Source organism: Mytilus californianus, unplaced genomic scaffold (genome assembly GCF_021869535.1).
Source record: "Mytilus californianus isolate M0D057914Y unplaced genomic scaffold, xbMytCali1.0.p SCAF_12, whole genome shotgun sequence".
NCBI classification, from domain to species: Eukaryota; Metazoa; Mollusca; class Bivalvia; order Mytilida; family Mytilidae; genus Mytilus; species Mytilus californianus.
In genome coordinates this window covers 43,642,688-43,666,188 of record NW_026262604.1, presented here as the reverse complement: position 1 = coordinate 43,666,188, position 23,501 = coordinate 43,642,688, and positions in this window count along the sequence as shown.

The following is a 23,501-nucleotide window of genomic DNA, read 5'->3' as shown; positions in this document are numbered from 1 at the left end:
TTTGAGGTCCTTGCTTTATGACCTTGAAATTTAGTTCGAGGTCAAAGGTAAAATTGACGTTCTAGATTTTGACATTTGCTGTAGATTCATGTTAATACATGATAAAGCCTTGGGATCTTTTGCATTAGGTAAGTAGACATATGACCTTGAAAATGTCAACAGAAGTAACCTTTTTTAAACCGGAAGTAGCAATTTATCTCCCTTTTTTAAAGCAAAAGCATATGGAAAGTATATATTTTTAGAATCAGAGTAAAGTAAGCTATTTTTTGACACCGGAAGTGGCTTATTATCTCCCTTAACTGACGAATAAAGTGCTACCAAAATTGTATTTTCAAAATCAATATGTGATAAGCTATCATTTAAGCCCGGACATACTGTTTTTTCTCAAAATTTTCTTATCTTTAGTCAATTTGAGTGGAAAGACCTTCAATTGTTTTCTCAACAATTGGTTTTTAATTGTTTATAATTTTTTTCCTGATTTACATATTGTGAATGCGCTACGAAAATCGATTCATACAACAATAAAGGTCCAAGATTATTATTACCCAATGGACATACTCCAGTGGCGTTTCACACACACCTTTCTGCAAATTTCAACGTCAGTTCAAATCATGCAGTCGATTACGCAGTTTTCAAAGTAAACGTAGGAGATGGCTATAACAGGTTCAGTGGAATATTCAAAGCACCAGCAGCGGGATTGTATTTTATCACCAACACAGTAATGTCAATGCCTGATCACGGAATCCATGTTGAGATTGTTAAAAATGGAGTAGCCATTGGCCAGAACTGGGCCAATCGTAACGGGTACAAAAGCGGAACAATGTCAGTTATTACTGATCTGGACGTGAACGACAGTGTTTGGGTGAGAGATACAGACGGAGGAACAGAACGTTTATAGCATGGTTACAATAGCTTTTTTTGGTTCCTGATTTATACCGAGTATTGAGTTTCAAAATATTTCAAGGGAGATACAATTGATGAAACTTAAATATGTATTTATTAGCAGAAGATCAAATGCAAATCCTTAATTTAAAAAGGTATAATATACCAAGAGAGTTACTTAAATTTAAGTTGCAGAAGGACAGACAACACTAGACTAAAAGAAAAAAAAGGAAACAAGTTGTAATCACCATGTCACAAAACAACATACAAAACTTAAATGAATAGTTTAGTAAACGTTCGATAACTTTTTAAAAAATATACCAAATAGTATACGTCAACGAGACAAGAAGTAAATAACACAGTCAAAAATAAAAAAATGTTTTCTGTTAAATATATCAGTGAAAATAATATTGTAATATAAAAAAGCAACAAAGTTGTACATGTTGTAGTCGGTTATTAAAGGAAGGTCGTATTGTAAAGCAAAGATTCATAAAGTTTAAAAAAAAAAAAAGAGTAGATCAACAACACCATTGGAGTTATAGACCTATCTCACTTTCAAAATACTAGAGCACATACTTGCAAGCAATGTCATACAACACATTGAATCAAACAACATACTATATGAACTACAACACGGATCCAGAGCAAATAGATCCTGCGAGTGACTAATTAATTTATAAACCAGTTGTCATCCAACAACGATAACAAATACAAACCAATGTAATCATCATGGATTTTGCAAAACCGTTTGAAATGCTCCACGCAAGAGACTCTTATAGTAACTCATATTCAATGGTATATTAGAACAAACTAAAATTTAAATAAACATATTTTCTTTTAAACCGAACACAAACGTTTATACCAGAAAAACAATTCCTTTTGAAATCAGATGTTTCACAGGGCACTGTATTAGAGCCCATAACATTTTGAATCTATTTGAACTACTTATCTGACTTCTCACAAATCCGGTCCTTTTGCTGACGACATTACTATTTACCGACAGATAGAATCAACTACAGATTGCTTTAAACTTATAGATCTAGAAGGGGCAATCAAATGGGAATTAGCCATGTTAGTTCACACAAGCTCCATCCCGACATAGGTAACATACTCCGAATGACCACAAACAAACCACCTATCCATTTTAATAATTACATGCAAGGTCGCCTTCTTGATTTAGTTAAAAACGCAAGATTTCGCGGAGTTATCATATCATGAAATCTAAACTAGACTCATTTATCAGAATAAACCTTAAAATAAAACTCAGTGACAATTTAAGACAAAGCATACCAACACTTCATCAGACCAAAACTTGAATAATGTTCCATCGAAAACCTCAACGCCATAGAAACGACAAAGATATGTATGTTCTAAACACTCTTACGTTGAAGAGTGACCAACAGTCTTAACTAACTTAACTGGCCATCACTCAAGGAAATAGATTAAAAAGCAGATTAAATGTGTTCCATAAGATCACCAAAAGCTAAATTTCCATCTTATATGATGATATCCTAATTAAAGAAGAACAAACACAAAGTATGATCACGGGAAAACACCCGGACAAATCCGATGCATCAACGACAGCTATAATTTCTTTTTTTTTCTGCAAAGCTACAAACGATTGGACAACTTACCTACAAAATTAGCATGTTTTATTTACAAATTAATTGGGTTCTGTTTTAGATTTGATATAATTCTACATTCACATAAACAACTGCCATTCAAGTGGGAGGTGTAGCTAGCTATAGAACCAGGTTTAACCAACCATTTATTTTCGAAAAATGCATATCAGGAATATGACATTTGTTTCCAATTCATTTCGTTGGTTGATGTAGTCTTATATTAGATGTTATCAGTTTTTATGGACTTCCTTCATTTTTCAAGTTACCTTCGGTTTCGGTATTTTTGTTAAATCGTGTTTACAAACATGAAAATTAACATATGTAAATAAAGATCAAAGTCAAATCAAAAACAATTCAATTATCAGCTTAAAACTGTGCAACCAGGCATGCACCGGAAAGTAATCACCTACAAGTCGGTGTTTTTTTCTTTCTTTATCTATACTTTGTTTAATGCATTACAATAAATTGATTTTAGCGGTTTTCATCACTTACCTCAAATACCGTTTGTCCACAATAAATAAAAATTACCACCGCGCCAGCTCTGTCAAAAGCTTTAAACAGGTCCAAGATAAATATTTTTTTTACTTTACGAATAGAACAAATACCTTGTTCATGAAAAACATGATACTTTGTTCCTCTTTTTTTCAAAAATGCTTCATGGATTTGTGAAATATACATTTTTTTTCATTACAGATTCCTCAAAAATGTTTGAATATGTATTATGTTAAGCGTAATCTCTCTATAATCATAGTTGTCAAAGACAGACCCAGCTTTTTATATTCATAGGTGTGAAGATGTCTTTTTTGTCAACCGTCAATATATAGGTTCGGGTCTGTTATTATCGTAAAGAGATCAATAATTCAATCAATTCGAGCATCATCGTACAAATGTTTATTTAAATACTCATCGATGCTTCTAGTTGAATGTTACTTATAATATGATCACTCTGATATCTACTGATATTTACTGAGATATAAGAATCGTTGTTTTCCATTTTCGAAAAAAATTCCTCAAACTCTTTCTCCATATTACGTTTTTTAGAAATCTCAACCGAAAGAATGATTACTTAAAACAACACGTATGTCTATTTTATCGACAAAAATAGACATATTATAATTGTGGTTCCTAGCAGTTGATGGGCGGTACTTTTATGTTGCTTCTGACAATTTCAAAGAAACTTTTAACTTTATTTGAGGAGTTGACACATTAAATATTACATGGTTCTTGATAGTTCTTATACCTTCAATAATGAACTCATCAATTAGGATTAAAATTTTGTCGCCAGACGCGCTTTTCGTCTACAGAAGACTCATCAGTGACGTCAAAATTAAAAGAGTTAAAAGGCCAGATAAAGTACGAACTTAAAGAGCATTAAAGACCCAAAATTCCGAAAGGTTTTGTCAAATACAGTTAAAATATGTGAAAGATAAAACCATCAGTCCCGCTATTGCAGTCATGATCATGGGTTTTGTCATGAATTCTTTTCAGGAAGTTACTTTTTCCTAGGTTTATTTTCTAACATCATGTTGCACTGATATTTTGTTTGAACGTTGTTAGAAAAGATTTCCATTAAGAATCTTCGTTTATTTTCAAATTAAAATCCATTTTAAATGTTTATTTTTAAACTAAACATGTTTATGCTTACTTCGTTCTGTATATACTTAAGCATGATCATTGTGTAGATCTGTGGATATTACGAATACCTTGATAAATTTCTTAAAAACAGAAAGGCAATTTACACTAAAAAATTACTTGCATCAATAAACTGACAAAGCATTTTAACATTATATTGTTTGATGCTAATATACTCATGACATTGCAATTTGCAACGTGAAATCTCAATACATTTTCCGTTGCAAATTGATCATCACTTAATATTTCCTAAAACAGAACTTTCTTATTCTTATACTTTCATAAAATGTAGATTTTTCCATGTTTTTTTTTTTGAATATAATAAAAAGTATGGGCCATCGTACTTCAAGCTACAAGTTATGCAAATTGATTATTCATAAAAAAAAAATCCCGATTCTTGTGAATAGAAAGAAAATATCAGATAGAATTTTTAAATAAAATAAGCCATTAGAAAAAATAAAAAATGGTTTCACCGAAAACATTTCATAAACATTCCTTTATACAAATTTTTACTGAAAGAGTTATCTTCCCTTATATGACTAAGTTAAAAATCAAATTGAACAAACACAAATTTGTGGTGGTATTTGTAAACAATCTAAATAATAAAATACATCAGTTATTGTGGTTTATTTAAAAGAACTGTTTTACACTTAAATTGCCATTCAGTCTCAAAATTTGCAGATTTGAACAAAAACTAGACCGATTGTGTACTGCTATTGGTGATATACACTTAAGATACATTAAGTCACCCATTCGTAAAATTCTTATCCATAATAGGTTAAGTTTGAACAGTATACAAAACAATCATTCAAGAGTATATCGAATAAAAGGAGATGTTGGGAGATCGTTTATTAGACATCTTAAAGTTTATTTGATGTTCTTATGTTGTTTGGCCACTGATATATTAATTTAAACCGAATCTGATTTGTTTCATGTATAAATGATAACTTGTTTATGTAATACAGTTTCTCAAACATTCAGGTATTCAATATTAAATAAGCAATTCTTGGTTGTGAGTGTTCCCGATGAAGGTAAATCCAAAACGCGCTTCGGACGCAAGAAATGTGAAAAGGTTTATTTTGATGCTTTAGGAAATGACTTTCAAAACCTTTCAAAAGGTAATTGGTTTCTCGATTTATCAATAGTATATTCGTGTGATATTCAATGCTGTAAATGAACTTATTTTGATAATGATACATGATTTTAAGAGGTGTCTAGAATATTTGATATTCGCATTCGCCATATCATACAATGTGAGAAAAAGCATTCCAATGAAACAAACAAGATAAAGGTAAGTTCTTTTTCAATAAATTATGGGTATAAGTATTGTTGATACAGAAGCAAATACATTAAAAGGGGATCAACTATTGCAATCATCATGCACAAATAAAAGTACTGAAAACATACATAATAACGATAAAAAAAGACTTGTTAGAACAGCAGACACTGGCACTGAGGATTTGTGTTTTATAAGGTCCAATCAAAACTAGAGCGTGGTATGAACCAAAGGTACAGACGGTAGATAATCAATAGTACAATTTGCAGATTTAGTATGATTCAATTAAGACAGTTATCCATCAAAACCAAAGAATAAGGATTAAAACAAATTAAAAACAGCATGAGACCTTCAACAATGAGCAGAACTATACAAGTAAATTAATGGGCCATTTGGATAGCAAACAAATCTATTATAAATAGTCAATTGGTTAAGTGTGAGAATCGTTAAAAATAAAGTATCTAAGAATCTGGTTGTCGCGTTCATCTGATCTTTGCCTAAACTTTTCAACGATGATCAACCCGTATCTATAAATAGGATTTAAAGCGAACACATTTTCATTCGATGGACTTAATACGTCGAGATAAAATAGAGGTGGCTTTTGTTTTTCTTTTGAGGATTTGAAAGACACAAATCGTATCAAAAATGAAAATACATTTATTGTGTTTTTAGTTACTGTTTTACAATCTGAACATGAATGTGTGTATCTTCGTTTTTTCTTTTTAAGGTGGTACCTAACACAACAGGGAGATAACTCTGTTAAAATCAGCTAAACGTTTTAATTACGTTGTATTGTTAAGGAAATATTAAGCTTCTCAATGATCAAAATTAGTGTTTGTCAGACTGCTATATAACCAATGAAATTTTTCTGATAAAGTGGTTGGTTCAAATTTTTTGAAATTTTTATATTTTTGTCAAAGGGTCAAAGTAAACATTTTGTCAAATTTTTATGAAAATTAAACGAGCCAAATTAATATTAGTCAAGGTGTTGGGTACCACCTTAAAGATATTTAATATTTTCGAATCATCATTTGTGAAGCTTTAAGAGCATAGTTATTGCCAATCCATGATGTCCAACTGTTTCCCTTCCACTCCTTTACAACCACGTCGTAAACTCCGCCTAGGTATTCACCATTCAGATTTGACCTATAACAACCATTATACCACCATCCACCTTTACAGTTCGCTGCACAGTTATCAGTAGATAGCTTATCATTATCTCTGTCGTGAGTTGAAAATTTCATACCATTGTGTTCCCGTATAAGGGAATCTCCTGAAAATAAACATTTTCGAATTTGGAATTTCGACAAGCTCGCTGGCCAACTGACTTTAAAGCGAAAAATAAATAACATAGTATAACCCCAATGATATCATTGAAATTTTTGTAACTTGTTTCTATAGAAAAAAGTATAGAAGTGTATGATAAAGGCCTTGGTGACGAAGAGTACTAGGGCACCTATATCCCAAGTATGTAATTTAAAGTTCTGTTTTAGGAATGTAGTTGGCTTTAAGTCCAAATACCATTATACAACAAGTAATTGATTGTTTATGCAGGAAATTAACTTTATATGATATAGTACAGCTTGCTGAAAAGCGTGTTGGATATAAAGATCAAGTGAGCTTTTCTGGCTACCATTACTTTCCTGTATATAGAAACAAATCCAAAATTTTACAATTCTTTGGAGGCTTAGGTATCCTTTATAAACCCAATTCAAAACATGGTTTTTAAAATTCTTCCAATATCAAGTTTAAACTTTCAGTGGTTTGTACCTAAAAATTATTGTTTTTATCAATACAGAAATTTAAATATATGTATGTGCTGTCTATTACCCAAACGCAATTTCATATATCATTGAAGCGTGCAATTGTAGACTCCGGTGTTTTTTCCTTTTTTATCTGAAGATGTTTTTTTAATGAACCAGGTGACAGTTTAGTTTGTGGCGATTTGAAGGTCAGAGTTGATATTTTATAAGACTACATGTATATAAATGGTATTAATACTAAATACAATGTGTGTTTTTATTACTATAAAGTAGATGTTGATTTAGGATTGTTAGATAATCTGGATAGGATAGTTGATCCTCGAGGAAAAGAATTATTGGATTTTTGTATTCCACGTACACTTCGAATATTAAATGGAAGATTTATTGAGGAAACATATGAAACATTAACTTTCAATACCCCTTATGGTTCTAGTACAATTGATTTTGTTATAGCATTCGACATATTACTAAACCAAATTCCATATCTTAAAGTTTCAGACCATATATCCATCGTCTATGTGGCTCATTTTGAATTAAGTTGGTCGATAAACTCAAGGTTTCCTAAATATGTTTAAGCAACAGTCATGAGGCACTGCCCTTTCAATTTCGGTGGAATAAATTGTCCTGTCTCAAACTGCAGGCAGAATGTCAGTCAAAATACAGTTTAAAGACTGGATAATTTTTTATCGGATAATATCGACATATATACTAGCAATTCTATTAATTCTGCATTTTCTTATTTCAAACTAACAGTTTTGGACACATGGTTAAATGTTTAAAACAAACGTCTAACTCAGACAAAATAAGCCTATAAACATGAAATTTTGAACGACGCTGACCTAAAGGGCATGTGATCAAAGCTGACAATAAACTCGTAAAATATAAAGCCAAAAATTTAACGGAGAATGTTTTCAGACAAGTGCATCAATTGGAGCCCAGTGACATTAAGGTATATTGGGCTTTGATAAACTCGCTTAAAGATAATCGTTATAAAGTTATCATAATTGATACTTCTGACTTCAAAGATCATTTCAACACATTAGTTTATATTCCAGATAGGTTTCAAGATCACATGCAAATGATAAAAAAAATAGTTCACAAGATTGAGAGTCACGAACCCTTTCATTCACTGATTTTGACTTCTCAATAACTGAGAAAAAAATATCTCACCAATCAATGAATAGAAGTCTTATAAACCTATTGACCTACAGTATATTACTTGTTAAAGACAAGACTACGTTTCATGAAGAAATTATATAATAATATTCTTCTCTCTGGTTTCTATCCAGGTAATTCTACATTCATTAAATGCTTTGACCATTTCATATAGTCTATACTTAGCTATAGCTATATAGCTTTAAAGCTGCTTCAAAATATTGGCACACGCTTAAAAAAGAGAGGCGAAAGATACCAAAGCGACATTCAAACTCATAAGTCGAAAATAAACTGATAAGACATGGTCAAACAAGAAAAAGACAAATAGAAAAATTGAGGTACACAAAACACAACATAGAAAACTAAAGACTAAGTAACACGAACCCCATTAAAACCTAGGGGTGATCTCGGCCGGTCCGGAAGAGGAGGCAGATCCTGCTCCACATGTGACACCCGTCCTGTTGCTCATGCTAGTACAAACCCTGTGGTAAGTCTAATTCGGTAGGTCACCTTCGGGGAAAAAGGTAGGGATTGTACAATTAGAACATATCCGTTGTCATCTGTGAAAAGGATATTACATAACGGTCAACCAACTCGTGATTGCGTCCGCAAAAAATTACGATGATATGATTTCAACTTCATCACATTGGAACTCTTGGTTTAATAGCTTCCTTGTGAGCAGCAACCATCTATCAATGAAATCATGATAGGAAATGCAAGCCTTGGAATATCGTATCAACTGGGAGATATATACTCTGTATGCAGGCGCTGCTGGAATGTTGCTACATAGAAGTGGAAAGTTCACAATTTGGTAGCTAAAATCATCTCTTTTGTCGTAAAGTTTTGTTTTCAACCGACCCTTATTGTCAATTTCTAGATGTAAGTCAAGATATGAGGTAGACTTAACTATATCTGGTGTATCCTTTATCTCAAATTCGACGGAATAGATGCGTTTAACATAGTCACCAAAATTGGAATTGTTTAGTGAAAGAACATCATCTATATAGCGGAAAGTGAAGTTAAGGATACTGCTAACGTTTTTTTTCCTAAGAAGATCCTGTATGAAGTAAGCCTCTCCTTCTGATTTTACTAAGGGATGCTTTTATATATATCAATATGTGGAATATGTTAAACATTCCAGTAGGACAAAATCTCACTAAAAGTTGTATCCATATTCATATTATTCGGCATTTTTTGCAGTTTTATAGAGATATTTGGTATTTATAAAACCAACCTTAAATTGATATGGTCTCTCTATCTCTCTCTCTCTCTCTCTCTCTCTCTCTCTCTCTCTCTCTCCTCTTACCGGCATCACCAGAAAACCCGTAGACAGTGAGCTGGTATCCATCTTGTTCATCTCCTATGTAGAATATTTCGTACTCAGCATATCTATGTTGGTTTTGAAAATCAGATAACTCAATCCTTAAGACATGTCTTCCGTGGGATGTTATCTCATGGATGTTTTCGTTTCCTACATAAAACAAACCAAAAGCATGTACAGACAGCCAGGTTGGAGGTCGACATATAATAAATCAAGGATGCAACAGGATTTTTTAAATGCAAATCATACTATTTTGTCTTCAAAGCAAACAACTCATTGTTGCCACATTTTGGTTTTAATGGCCGAACAAATCTTTAATTAATTTGTAATCGAATACATGTAAATCATGCATGTTAATATTTATAAAAGAATCATTTAATATTACTTACTGTTTTTAATGTTTTATTTTACGTTTTTTTCAGTGTTTTTTTAATTGTTGTTTTGAGTTTAATTTTACTTATATCTTTTTGTACGATAAAACTTTCAAAACCAACCCGAACAGAGTGTTACGACACGATGAAATTAATTGAAAACAAAAATTCGTGCAAAAAATGAAGATAATTGTTTACTTCTTCTCTATGTATATTTCGAAAAATATGGTTTGTTTTTATCTATTCTATTGTATTGTTCTACGTATAAGAAAATATGGAACTTGATCCAATGAACATTCCTCATTATAAAAATGATGCGTTTCACTCCGCAAATTCATACAATTATAATCTGCTTTTAAAAATTACACCTTTAGGTTCTTTTAGGGGATTCTTTACATATCGTTACAATGTACCGTGTTTTTTTTATCTGCAGTTAACATATAATTCCTAACAGACGTCTGAACATAACGTAATTTATGATATTATTGGGACATATCTAAGAGCTTTTATGTAGCAAAATTTCAAGCATCTGTTTATATTACAATATTCCTTTTGGTAAGTCAGATTTGTAATTGATTGATTGATCGTTAGTATTTAACACCATTTTCAGCACTATTGTCTTTATCGTGGAGTTCAGTGTTTATTGGTTTAGGTAGCGGAAGTGCCCGTAGAGAACCACTGACCTCCGGCAGGGAAACTGACAATTCTAGTCAATTAACACTAGAGTCGAACGCATCAGCCACGTGCGGGCTTTGAACTCACAACTTCGGTGTTGATAAGCTAGTGATACGGTTGATGAAGCAATTCGACCACTCAACCACTTAGAACCCAGGATGTGTATATAAGAAAAAGTCTCTTATTGTAAGAGCTTTCTTACATTTTGATGAAAGGTACAAACGAACGTAAAGGGAGAACGTAATACAGTCCCACGATAACGCTGAGAGTCTATGTTTTATCTGGTAAAAAGGCATTATCTGATCGGAATCAAATGCATCTTTAAAGATTTAAGCATATCGCAAATGAGTCACGCATCTAATATATGAAAACAAGGAAAACTTGTTTAAAGTACACTTACGTCCGATACGTTGCTTATGTTAACCAAAGTTACACACATTTGCGTGGGTTTTTGTTGTTGTTGACATTTTAATGATATTCTAAATGTATGATACTCTTAATTTAACGACAAAATTCACAATTATTTTTATATTTTCATGTGTTGCCATCATCAAATTGTCAACGTGGATCATCAGAAATTGCTGGAAAAAGAAGTTTCAATGTTTCGATAAAATTATGATAAAAATATCTTGGAGAAGGAAAATCATTTTCATTCAATTAAAAATTAACTGTGAGCAAAACAATAATGCGACACTTGCGATCGCATGAAACAAATGTTTAACGGAATAAAAACTATATCCCCATGGAAGTTAAATGGTCTGCGCCTGAGTAATCCCAAATTTCATGATCTATTTTTAAACTTGTAATATCATCAGTTAATGTTAGATGCACAACTGTTTTTTGTCTCATTCTTTTAAACGTCGTTAATTGATTTAACAGCATGTAATGATTGTGAACCAATCAGTGATGCATTTAGCATTTACAAAAGATGCAAACACGAGCAAACATGTTGATCCAGTGTCAATTTCAAGGGAACAATTAACACACAAACTCACCGTCACAAACAGCTTTGTACTATTTACTTTAGATAATAGTAATACGATATACAATACATGTCCACGAGACAACAGCAAACCAACAAAGCAAATTAAGGATCATTTACGCCAGTGCAAATAGAGTTCATTATGCACGTTATAAATAGTCCACATTGTATATCAAGCTAAAAATGGTCCAAAACAAAAAAGATAAACAAGCAACAAGTTACATTAAAACAAAACGGAAAACTTTGTTTTAGATGTGCATTAAATAGACCAAGGCGTAGATCCAGAATACGAGGCTATCACAGTATCAGCCACGTAGATACACACCGGGTGCGCCTTCATCCGCCCTTGATCTCTAATTATAGATCAACTAATCACAGATCTTTTTTGTTCATTTACAACACATTTTAACATCTAAATTGATATAAAGAAAACACATGCACAATCTTGCACTCTATATATTGTGATACTGATGATTTACCAGTAAACATTTTTGGGAAGAAAACGCAATTACACGTTGAAAGAACGATTCCACGGGTAGGTTTAAAGACCTATATTTGATTGGTGTGTATGGACTCACTTCAAAGCGACAAGGGGTATTACCAAGAGGAAGCGGGAAATCTATAAAAGTTATTAAACAAGTTCGATATGTTTTGCCTTCGAGGGTAGGGTTCAAAATTTAGAATTTAGGAAGTACATGTAATTCGTTTTATTTTATATTTGTTTTGGTTCTTTTTCGTGTTAAATAATGCAAATATGTAAGGGGTGGTTGAGAACAATCTTTTATTTTCTTAAGTACATTGTACTTCTTCTGACAAGTCTATTGGTGGCCTTCGGCTGTTGTCTGCTCTATGGTTGGGTTGTTGTCTCTTTGACACATTCCCCATTTCCATTCTCAATTTTATGTTCAGCAATTATGTTTAGTCATCTCCTACTCACAAAATTCATATGTCGCACGAAGATTTAAGTTTGAGAGAAAAATAAAGGGTCCTTTAAATGGATCTTACGTATGATTCGTCAAGCGTACGTACCTTTCGTCAAATTGTAAGAAAGCTCTATTTGAACGCCCTTGATTAATTAAGGTCTGGTATTACTTAAACAAAGAATGAAGAGAAATATATGAACAATTAGACATTACCAAGCCAATATTCTCCACTCGCATTCCCGAATCCTTCTTTGTATGCATCCCATCCTCGAAAGAAGTCGGTACATCCGTTTATTCTTCTTTGTATGACCTAATTTGCATTAAATTCAACCTGTTACTGTTTAGTTGCAAGTACATGAATATAAGCAGATGCAAGTATATGTCTCAGTCAAAAAAAGAAGACTACTTATTTCTCCACAGGATAAGTAGAAATATCAAGGAGTTATCTACTTGCTTTAAATTGACATCTCCTAAGTTCCTATCAAAATGTATGGCTTTCAAGAAAAGCCGATATAAAACATCAAAAGAATGATATATTTGTCAAAACAATATTTATTTCACGTATACACTTAGTTGCAATTGGTTGGCGTTGTATTTCTGTAATGTATGTTTACACACTGAGGTTTGGGATGCGAGATCCCAATAATTGTCACGTTCACTTATTATGTCTATTGTTGCTCACTCAATTTTGTCAATATAACGGAAAAAGAAAGAGCTATCATACAAGTGGGAGGTTTTGCTAGCTACTTGTAATACCAAGTTTAACCAACCATTTTCCAAAATGCCTGTACCAATTACGTTAGGACTATAACAGTTGATTTCTATCGTTCCAATGGATGATATAGGCGAGTTTTGATTTTGTCAGTTTTACGTACTTTTCCTTTTTTACTTTACCTTGGATTTCGATATTTTTGTTAATACTTTTCCCTTTTATTCATGAATGCTACGATTAATATCATTTGTTATCAATTTGCAATTTATAGCCGTATGTTCGGTAAATAAAAAATAGTGTAAAATACAAAAAAAATAAAGAAAACTGTCACTTTATATTTAATAAAAACATTCATGGCAATACTAACATCCACTTTCAAACGAGAGGAACACAAGGTATATGTTAGTTAATAATAGGGACATTTTTCTTGGCATGCCTTCACTGCCTTGTTAATGTAGAGGTATGCCCTCTGAAAAAGGCCGATATTTGACCCTAAAAGCGATATTAATATGTGTTATTTACCGTTGATGTTCGTATAACATCCCCTCTCATTTGTCCGTTATTACTAATAAGAAAATTTAAAGGAGTTTCTATATTTGAAAACTGAAAACCTCACGCATATAGATCGGCAAATATCTAGTGTCGATATTTAATGTAAGCCTTAACGTGTATGATTTTATTCAGCTCTTCCGATTGTGTCTTTAAATTTCAGCCTTGAATTTGAAAACATTTGAAGTAAACAATCTACTAACATTGAACTTTGAATATTTTGATGAATATTATTACTATTTAATTTGGCAATTCATCCTATAATTCGAACTTTGTCTACGTGTTGTGATTCTTAACATTGTGTATGAGTTTCATAAAATTCGGATGAGATGAACTTAAGTTAGAGTGCTGAAACGAAAACATTTGCAATTTTCCAAGTTATAAAGGGGCATAACTCTAGAACAGTAAGTGACCCACTGCCAAAATTCAAACTCTGTCTGCGAGTTTTGGTTCTTAGCTATGTGTATGAGTTTCATATAATTTGCTTGAGGCAAACTTAAGTTAGAGTGCGGAAACTTAAATTGTATTTAGGTTGGTGATGTCTATTACTACGAAAATTCAATATAGCAAATGGTGTCATTGCAAGTATAAAATGTACAACAGTTTTGTTTTCAAGTTCTTTTTCTTTCTTTTATTTTGGACTTCTAGTTTTTAAAGATAACCACTGTAGCCTGACCGTCTATACGAAATACTGGAGAAAACTTTATATACGACGTATTTTTTAAAATAAATATTAAACCTTAGCAATATTTCAAATATTAATCAAATCAATAATATGTGAAACCGAACTACCGTCCATGATTTGGTTCCATTCACAAAACAATAAACAGGAACAGATGACATTGGACCATCAGGATAAATCTCATAAACACCAGTCTTCACATTTGGAATATCTGTGCATTCTCTGGGTAAGATTGTATCTAGATAATTAAAAAACAAATTTTATATTAACGTCATAATAACTTAGTATTGAATTATCGTTCCACATAATAGATCAAATTCAAAAAGATCATTACAAGTATTAGCTTTCCATGAAGCTTGTCTGACTTGAGCATCTATTAACAAGAAACTAGCATAAGGGAAGTGTACTGATAAAGGATAAGGACTTCAAATGGGACTTAAGTTGTATTTAGGTGGGTGATGTCTATTGCTACGAAAATTTAGTATAGCATATGGTGTCATTGCAAGTATAAAATGTACATGTACAAAATGTTTTTTAATTTTGTTTTATTTTGGACTTCTAGTTTTCAAAGATAACCACTGTAGCCTAACCGTTTCAAATATATTAATGCGTTCTTTGTGATCAAACGTTACTGATGTTCACCGAGATTCTGATATTGACTCTGTGTCAAACTTTTTTCTTTCACAAACAAACCGACAAAAAGTACATGCTTTCTATTTATGTCTGGTGAAAAACTGAACTCATAATCGCAGCTAATACCCTTTAATTAATAAATCCATTTGATTTTGCATCATAAAATTGATCATACATATTGGCAAACCTAATAAACGGTAATAAAGAAATCCAAGCTTTTTGAAGTTTTAAACAACAATAAAAATACAAAACGTAGAAGTGGCGTACTGTTAGAAACTTTGTTGAAACAGGTCAAATCACGGTTACAAAGTCTAGTACTGTCACAACATGCGGAACATATCTGCCTTCTTCCGTTAGATCTTTTTCCGAAAATTGATCCTGTCAGATGGGTGCATGTCTACAATATAACAGATATATATTTTTACCTTAATCTATATAGCTATAAACTGTTATGGAAGCTGTCAGGGTGTCTTTTGTTAGTCTATTTATGCATTTCTTCAACAACGTGTCAAACTGACAGCTGCACTTCCTCACTCAGGTACATATACTACTCAACGAAAATTTTGCAACAATTCCATTGAAGTTAATGGGGGTCAAACTTGAGAGCTTATAAATTTGTTGAAAATGCGCAAAATGATCTGAAATTGACAGCATTGAAGGATGTCGAATTGATTAAAGAAGAAAACTAAAAAAAAAAATGTAATAATTTAGGGAGGAGTAAAAAAATTGCCACTCCGATTTTTTTAAAATTTTTGTTTGAGAGGGAAATGTTAGTTTCTGTTCATTTGTAATCAATTACGCCATCAGCTTCACCACTTCGTCAAATGTGTGTGGAGAATGCATTTTTTAACAACACCATTTTGCGCAAAATTGTTAAAATTGCCACTTTCAATTTCGACCGCAAAGTTTGCGCACAGTGTAGCTGTTTGAAATTTGACCAACATAGCTGTTGTACTTTTGAATACACAAATGATTGGTGGTTAGGAAAACTCAAACTTGAAAGATAAAGCTAGATTTTGTTTTACTTTATTTCCAGCAGAAGTTGTGTTGCTAAACATTTTTTGAGTAGTAGTCTGCATATATTTCTATTACACTTTCAGTGGTAATATTTTAGTTACTTAAACGTGAGATAAATGCAAGATGTGGACAAAAATGAAAATCTGCCATACAAATATTTCCCAAAATTTGTTTCTGGCACATTATTAAATATTAACTTAAAATAAATAAAATAGCGGTACACATTAAGTCTATTTTATCTATTTTTCATTATAGTTCAAGTGACTATTGTCTTAGTATATTTTAAAATATGTATACTTTCATTCAAAATAAAACTTATATTCTATTAAATAACTATAAATTAAAACTTGCATATTTGTGACAACCCCACCCTTGTCCACCAATTAATAATAATAAAAAGGAAAAAAGGAAGAAAAAAATCGTATTTTTACTTCAAAATTCAAAATCATTTTTGAAAGCCTATATTTTATGAAGTTAAAGACTTAATGTTCTTGTGAAAAGGTAAATCTGCATTTGAAATAATCATTAGTATTATAATATTATTTGTTTGAGCTTGTGTTAAATTTGCATTTCTTTTAAATGCTGATATCTCTGTTAAAGAAGTTAGCTTGTGACTTTCAACTTTCACATCTTTTCAAAATATCAAAATTATCTTATCTATATGATGGTTTGGATATTAAATAATGTATCGCTATGTAAATAATAAAAATTGTATTTATTGTTTTGTCAAAAAGTACATGATAGTTTTACCATGTTTAAATAGTTCAATGAATAAGGATCAGTTGCTAGGCACGGACCAAGGATTTCAGGTAAAAATGGGGGAAGGAGCTTCTGAGAATAAGGAATTAGAGGACCTTATTTTGACACAAAATTGTCTATTAAATTACCTTTATTACCTTTTTCTGTTTTCGTTGTGTTGATTCTTGTAGATAGCTTTTATCATGTTTATGGAAATTTCATATTTTTAAACGATTTGACATAAGAATGTACTTCGCCTATTGGTTATTTCTAAGCGTTGTGTTATTGGTGATTGGTGTGTACTAGCATCTCACATCTTTCTTTACTCATGAACAGTGCATATCGAAGAATGATAATGATAAAAGTCTTACAATGTGATTGTGTCATTCATGTCCAGTAACATAAGCATTTATACGTATGATAAAATATAATAATACCAATCCTAATTCTCTCCATGAAAGTTGCTTTAATTTGGAGAAAGAGCGTGTAAAAATTGTATTGCAGTTTTGTTTTGTACATGCATGACAAAATGTTTCCTTTCAAGTTTCTTCTTTACCTGTCGGTATGCACATCCCAAGTCGTAACTCACAGATCCTGATTGGGAAATGAACTTGTGTTTGTAGCATACCTATAGAATAACAAATATTTTATAAAAAGAATGCAATCAAAAAGAATGGCGTGGCATGAAATAAATGCTCATTATTTCTTTAAGGTTTTCAGAAGTTATTTCAAAATCTGATATGAAAAGAGAAGATAGTGTCACCCCGGTCAACGGGTCTTTCCAATTGGACCCGGGCTTGGTAAGAGCCGTTCGATTAACTGCTAGAATTTAAATGAATACACGGCAATTTTCTATTGAATTGAAAACTTTTATCCTTGAGCCTCGTGTTAGAAGAATGTCGTGCTATTTGCAAGTGTAAAAGAAACCTTTCAACAAATACTATCGAAGTCCTTGGGCGATATAATGTGTTACCGGAGAGAATGATTCTTCTGATAATCACATTGTATCCTCTTGAACCTCTGTGTTCAAGCGTTCAGCTTTCTAACCGACTGAGCTAAAGGAGTACTTTCTTATCTCATTCGCTTACAACTGGTTAAGCTTCTATAACTGAAAGGAAGCGATGCCGTCACACTTGCAAGAGAAAAATTAGAACACTATTCCTTATGCCTTATTTTTTCTGTTCAAGTTTCCTGCCCTCCAACTTATTGACTTATTTGCAAAGCAAACCTATCTGATTTATTGTAAATTTATTCTGGTCCTACTCAACTGAAAACATAACAAGCATTGCGTATAACATAATGTTACAAAACACTTTTTTCAACATCGTTTTCTAAATAAACGAATAGATAATATAGAATAATGAAACTTTCTAGTATAATCGACACCTCAAGTCTTAGCTATGATTAAGAAAGATAGTCATCCCTAGAGCTCATCTGCTCGGTAGTAAAACATTTATTTAAGAGGGAGTCTGTTTGGCTGTGCGGTGTGTATGAACATAGTCAGGTCCAATAGGAATGGGGACGTTAATTAGATACGATGTCTCTTGTATGCTAAGTGCCACTTTCTCTACACGTTAAGGAACCGTCGCAACAATTCTTTGGGGATGTACGTATAGGTTGCCTGTTGCAAGACAAAAATGTCATATCCAACATACCTTCATGTCCAGTGGCAGTCGAAAAGTCCTGCCCATCATCCCGGTTAGACCAGTACGAGATTGCTCTGACGTTTAGACTACGGCCCAAGCTAGGCATAAAAAGGGCCAACAGACATCAGGCCTTGCGGTCATAAATCTTTCGAGTACGATTCTTGTACTCAGACTCAGAAACCAACCAATCAAAACACTGGATTTAGTGTTTCTTGCACAAATTTTGTACTCCGAGTACTGAATAAAGTTTTATGACCGAGAGCCCAGAGCAATCTCGGATTACGGTTTGACATAGCTTGCATAAACTTTCTATTGCAATTATTGTTAATTTGTTCTCGTCCAGAATATGCACGAAAAGGTTTCTAATGAACGATAAGCAAGCAACAATCATTCAATAGATAATCATCGATATTTAAATTTTCGGATTAAGGGATGTTTGATGTTAGGTCATGTAAAACATGTATCACTTTACATGAAGTTATGGTCTTATCAACTTTACACTTTTTTTAAACAGATTCATTATAATGTCATATTTGGGTTTTGGTCCAGATTTTGAGGTTCATAAAAAGAAAAATCTTATAGTGCAACCTGGGCATGTTGCCCTACCGAAACACATATTTTTGTTATGTATGTTTTTTGAGTTTACACATTAACAATACACTTTAGTAGATAACGAACATAAATTACTTTTGTCGGAAATAGGAAAATAAGCAAGAAAATATCTATAATCTTCTTCAGAAATGTCTTACATCAATGTATTGATTCGTTGATCAATGACAATAATTCCAAAAAAGATTGTATCATTTTTTCCCTTTCTTAACTTCTTTTTTTAAACTATAGTTTATTCAACTTTATATCTTGATAGATTACAACACGGAATAATATTCAAACACAACTAGTGACATTTAATTCATTCATGTTCCAAACTATTATTATAATAGACAACTCGACACTTTTGGTGTGTTTTGTGTTACCATTTATGTCATTTACCTTTACCAAGCATCTTTCATTAGCTTATTTGTTTTTGAGAAAAGTCATTATAGCTTGTCTGACAAAATTCTTTTTGAACCATTTGCGAGTTTAATTTTACAGATATTTGTTTAAACTTCTGTCAGTTAGATCACATCACCTCATTGTCAGCACAAGTCACTGTATAATGACAGGTCGATAAGCTTGGAACATTAGTGCATGATAAACAATCCTGTCCACATACTGAAAAACAATGTTACAAAAAGAACATTCATTGGTATTGTTTGTGAAACAATTTTATACTACAATGTTTTTATCGTACTGTAAATAAATCTTATTTGTAAGCTAATGGTAGCTTGAAAATAACTTGGCTATCTGCCAATTTTTCGGCCTGAAAAAGAATCTGTTTGGTTGTGCTTTGTGTGTGTTATACCGATAGTGTATAGTTTACATTGTTGGCGCTTTTTTAAGTGATTATAAGGTTGAGAGGTTAAGTACCAAAACAAACTAGCGCAGGCTCGTTAGATTTAAATGCGCCCTGTCACAAGTCATGAATCTAGGTAGCAGTTGCCCATTTTTTAAATCTGAATGTTTTTAGATTTTCAGAAAGTTTGATATTGATGGCATATATTTTGCAGTATCTGTTAATTTCATTCACAACTGTGATACAGTTGAGCGTAGAATTTGGTATAGATATAAAACTAAGAAGATGGATGATTGCCAATGAGACAACTCTCCACAAGAGACCAAATGACACAGAAATTAACAACCATAGGTCACCGTACGGCTTTCAACAATGAGTAAAACCCATACCGCATAGTCAGCTATAAAAGGCCCCGAAATGACAAATGTAAAACAATTCAAACGAGAAAACTAACGGTCTGATGTATGTACAAAATAATGAACGAAAAAAATATAGATATACGGCAACAAACGACAACCATTGAATTACAGGCTCCTGACTTGGGACAGGCACATACAGAATGTGGCGGGGTTAAACAAGTTTGAAGGCGCGCCAACCCTCCGACTAACCTGGGACAGTGGTGTAACAGTACAACATAAGAACAAGCTATAAAAATCAGTTGTAAAGGGCTTAACTCATCAGATCGATACAAAGCAGAAATGCATTTAACAAAAACACAGAGTGGACGTGGATGGGTACTTATACATCCCCACAACAAAAAAATACAAGACACTAAGTACAGATCTGATAGTACTCGCAGTTACTGACAGCTAGTTCAAAGCCAATAACAACTAATAAACAAATCATGCATCTAAGACTAAAATATCAATGAGTACACATCCAATATCCAATGGATTTAGTGTAGAGACGTCATTAACAGTCAGAGAAAAACATGACCTTTTGCAATGCCAAGATATAGGTATCGACAGATTGTAGAGCCATGAATGTGCATATGTACATGTAGTTACATAAACTTCAGCGGCGTCGAAGGCGGTCAGTACACAATACACGTAGAAGAAGTGCTACCGTAAAACGTTGCCCTTTATATTTTTGTTTGTGTTTGTGCTGTGATATTAGTTCGCTGTCTCGTTGATGTCTAATCACTAAGTCTTCTTGTCTAATTCACATATTTGTTGGAATTCTTCCTGTATTCGTATGATGTAGTCTTTCGTGATTATCGGCAATCGATATTGTGTGCATCCTAGTCATTTGGTCTCCGGTGAGAAGTCGTTCCATTGGCAACCATACCATATATTTTTATTTCCATATACAAAGAGAAAATCGGATTAACATCGTAAGCCAATAAGAAAAGAACACACAATATGCAAAACATTATTAGTACATATTAACTACATACTCGTGCAAATATAAACAAACGCAAACATCATCTAAGTTTGCCAACAGCCCGTCATGCTCGATGGAAGCCATATTGTATTATAGAAGTATTCGCAAATATTATATAATTCAAAATCATACAATTCCTATGTATATAGGGTGCTAGGGGCCGTCTTAAACTTGCAGTTAAGTGAGTGTTTTTTTGTTGCTCCGTGTTGAAGCATGAAGATGAGATGAAGAACAGCAATAAAGGCGCTACTCCTTTGCTTTTTGTGTGTTTTTTGCTGTGCATGTACTAATTTTGTGTCATGGATGGATACCCCATATTCTTTGTTTTTATATTATTCTAAATACAACCAAACCAAACCAAATCAAATCAACAGTGACTAAATACATTGTGTCAATCGATGCCAAGTGCGCAATCCCGTCTCCAGGATCAGATGCTCGAACCTACATTTTAAAAGTGTGTGCATAGGCAAATCAAAATGTAACCATAAAAAATATCATCGTATATACATCCAAAATGTAAGCTAGAAAGTGACCCTACGCTTTATTACCAGAAAGTACACCCATTGGTCCCTATAAGTGACCCTATTATATATTCATACGACCGGTACCCGTCAATATAATATTTTCCCGCTATACTTAAACTAAACGGGGGGAAATACAATTATATATGATTAAAGTACGCATTATTACTCACACATATGATACGGCTGTATCATTAAGACAATTGTTATTGTTAAATCTGCAAAAGAAAAGAAAAGGAAAAAGACATGACACAATTAAGGAAAAGAAATAAAATTCGTGTGCCGCTGCGTTTACGGCATTGTTTATTTCCGATGGTAACTTAATTAAGTGATTACTTTGTATGCATATAAGTTTTCTTTTTGCAATACTATCAACAATTTGTGTGGTCGCCGATGGTTTCGTCACTTGAAAACACATTTCTTTAATGCGATAACTTGTGTTACAATGAAAATGTTTGCATAAGAACATTTTATTTGGCACACAGCCGTAAACGTGATCTCCTTTTGCAACGGAAGAAAGTAGATGCACCTAAAATAAGTTTGAAGTCCTCACGTTTGATTGATTGAGGTTTAACGCCACTGTCAGCACTATTGGTTATTTCGTGACGCCTGGGTCCGTTTTTATTGGTGGAGGAAGCCGGAGTGTTTGATGAGAACCACCGACTTTCGGCAGGAAAACTGGCAATCATAGTTAATTAAGATTGGAGTCGAAAGCGCCTGCTACAGGCGGGGTTCGAACTCACAACCTAGTGTTCACCTTTGACAGGCTAGTGATTCAGAAGTTGAACTAGTTATATAGACAAATCGGCCAGAGATCCACGCTCTCTTTTTTTCTCAAGTTTTAAACTAGGAAGCAAAACCAAAGATTGTTTGTACAAAATTCAAAAGTTTTAATATGTGCATTGTAAAACGAATTATAGGCTTACCGGATCCTTCGAAAAAGCAGACTCATAATAAAACGACAAGCATGACATTCAAATGTAATTTTGCTAAGATTTGGTAGGCTCGTATCTTTTAAAAATCTACATTTTATCGTTATTTGATAGGTTTGGAATTCAAGGGGCCAAAGTAGTTGTCTTATTCATCTACACATTCATATCATCACCGTGCAACGCCAGAAACACGAAGAAACAATAATAGTGTGTTAATTCTGAATCCCGAAATTAAAAACCAAAACAAAACTTACAAGACGACATGTTGTATACTTGATGGCATTTGGAATAACTCCTGATTAATCTTTACAATCGCACGACTTTTAACCTTTTTAGAGATAGCGTCCAAATTATGGAAAGTTGAACCCCAATAGACATCGGTAATATACGTGTATTCAGTCAGGGTTCTACTTCGTCAAAATTATCTCCCCATTACGCCAGCTATTTTTTACAATCGTCAAAAAGGAAGCCATTGAAGGGATGACGCGCTGCCAATTTAGCTCTTGAAAACCGATAAATATATCCACATAGCACCATTACGATCCTTATATTCCAGTTGTATTTTAAAAGACAAATGTGTCTACTAACTAATGAGCATCATGTACTGTACTTTTCTGCATTTACTCAACTTAAAACTATTGTCTGATCGGTTGTCAGAGGGGATATTCGAAAGTTCAATTTTTTTTTTAAATA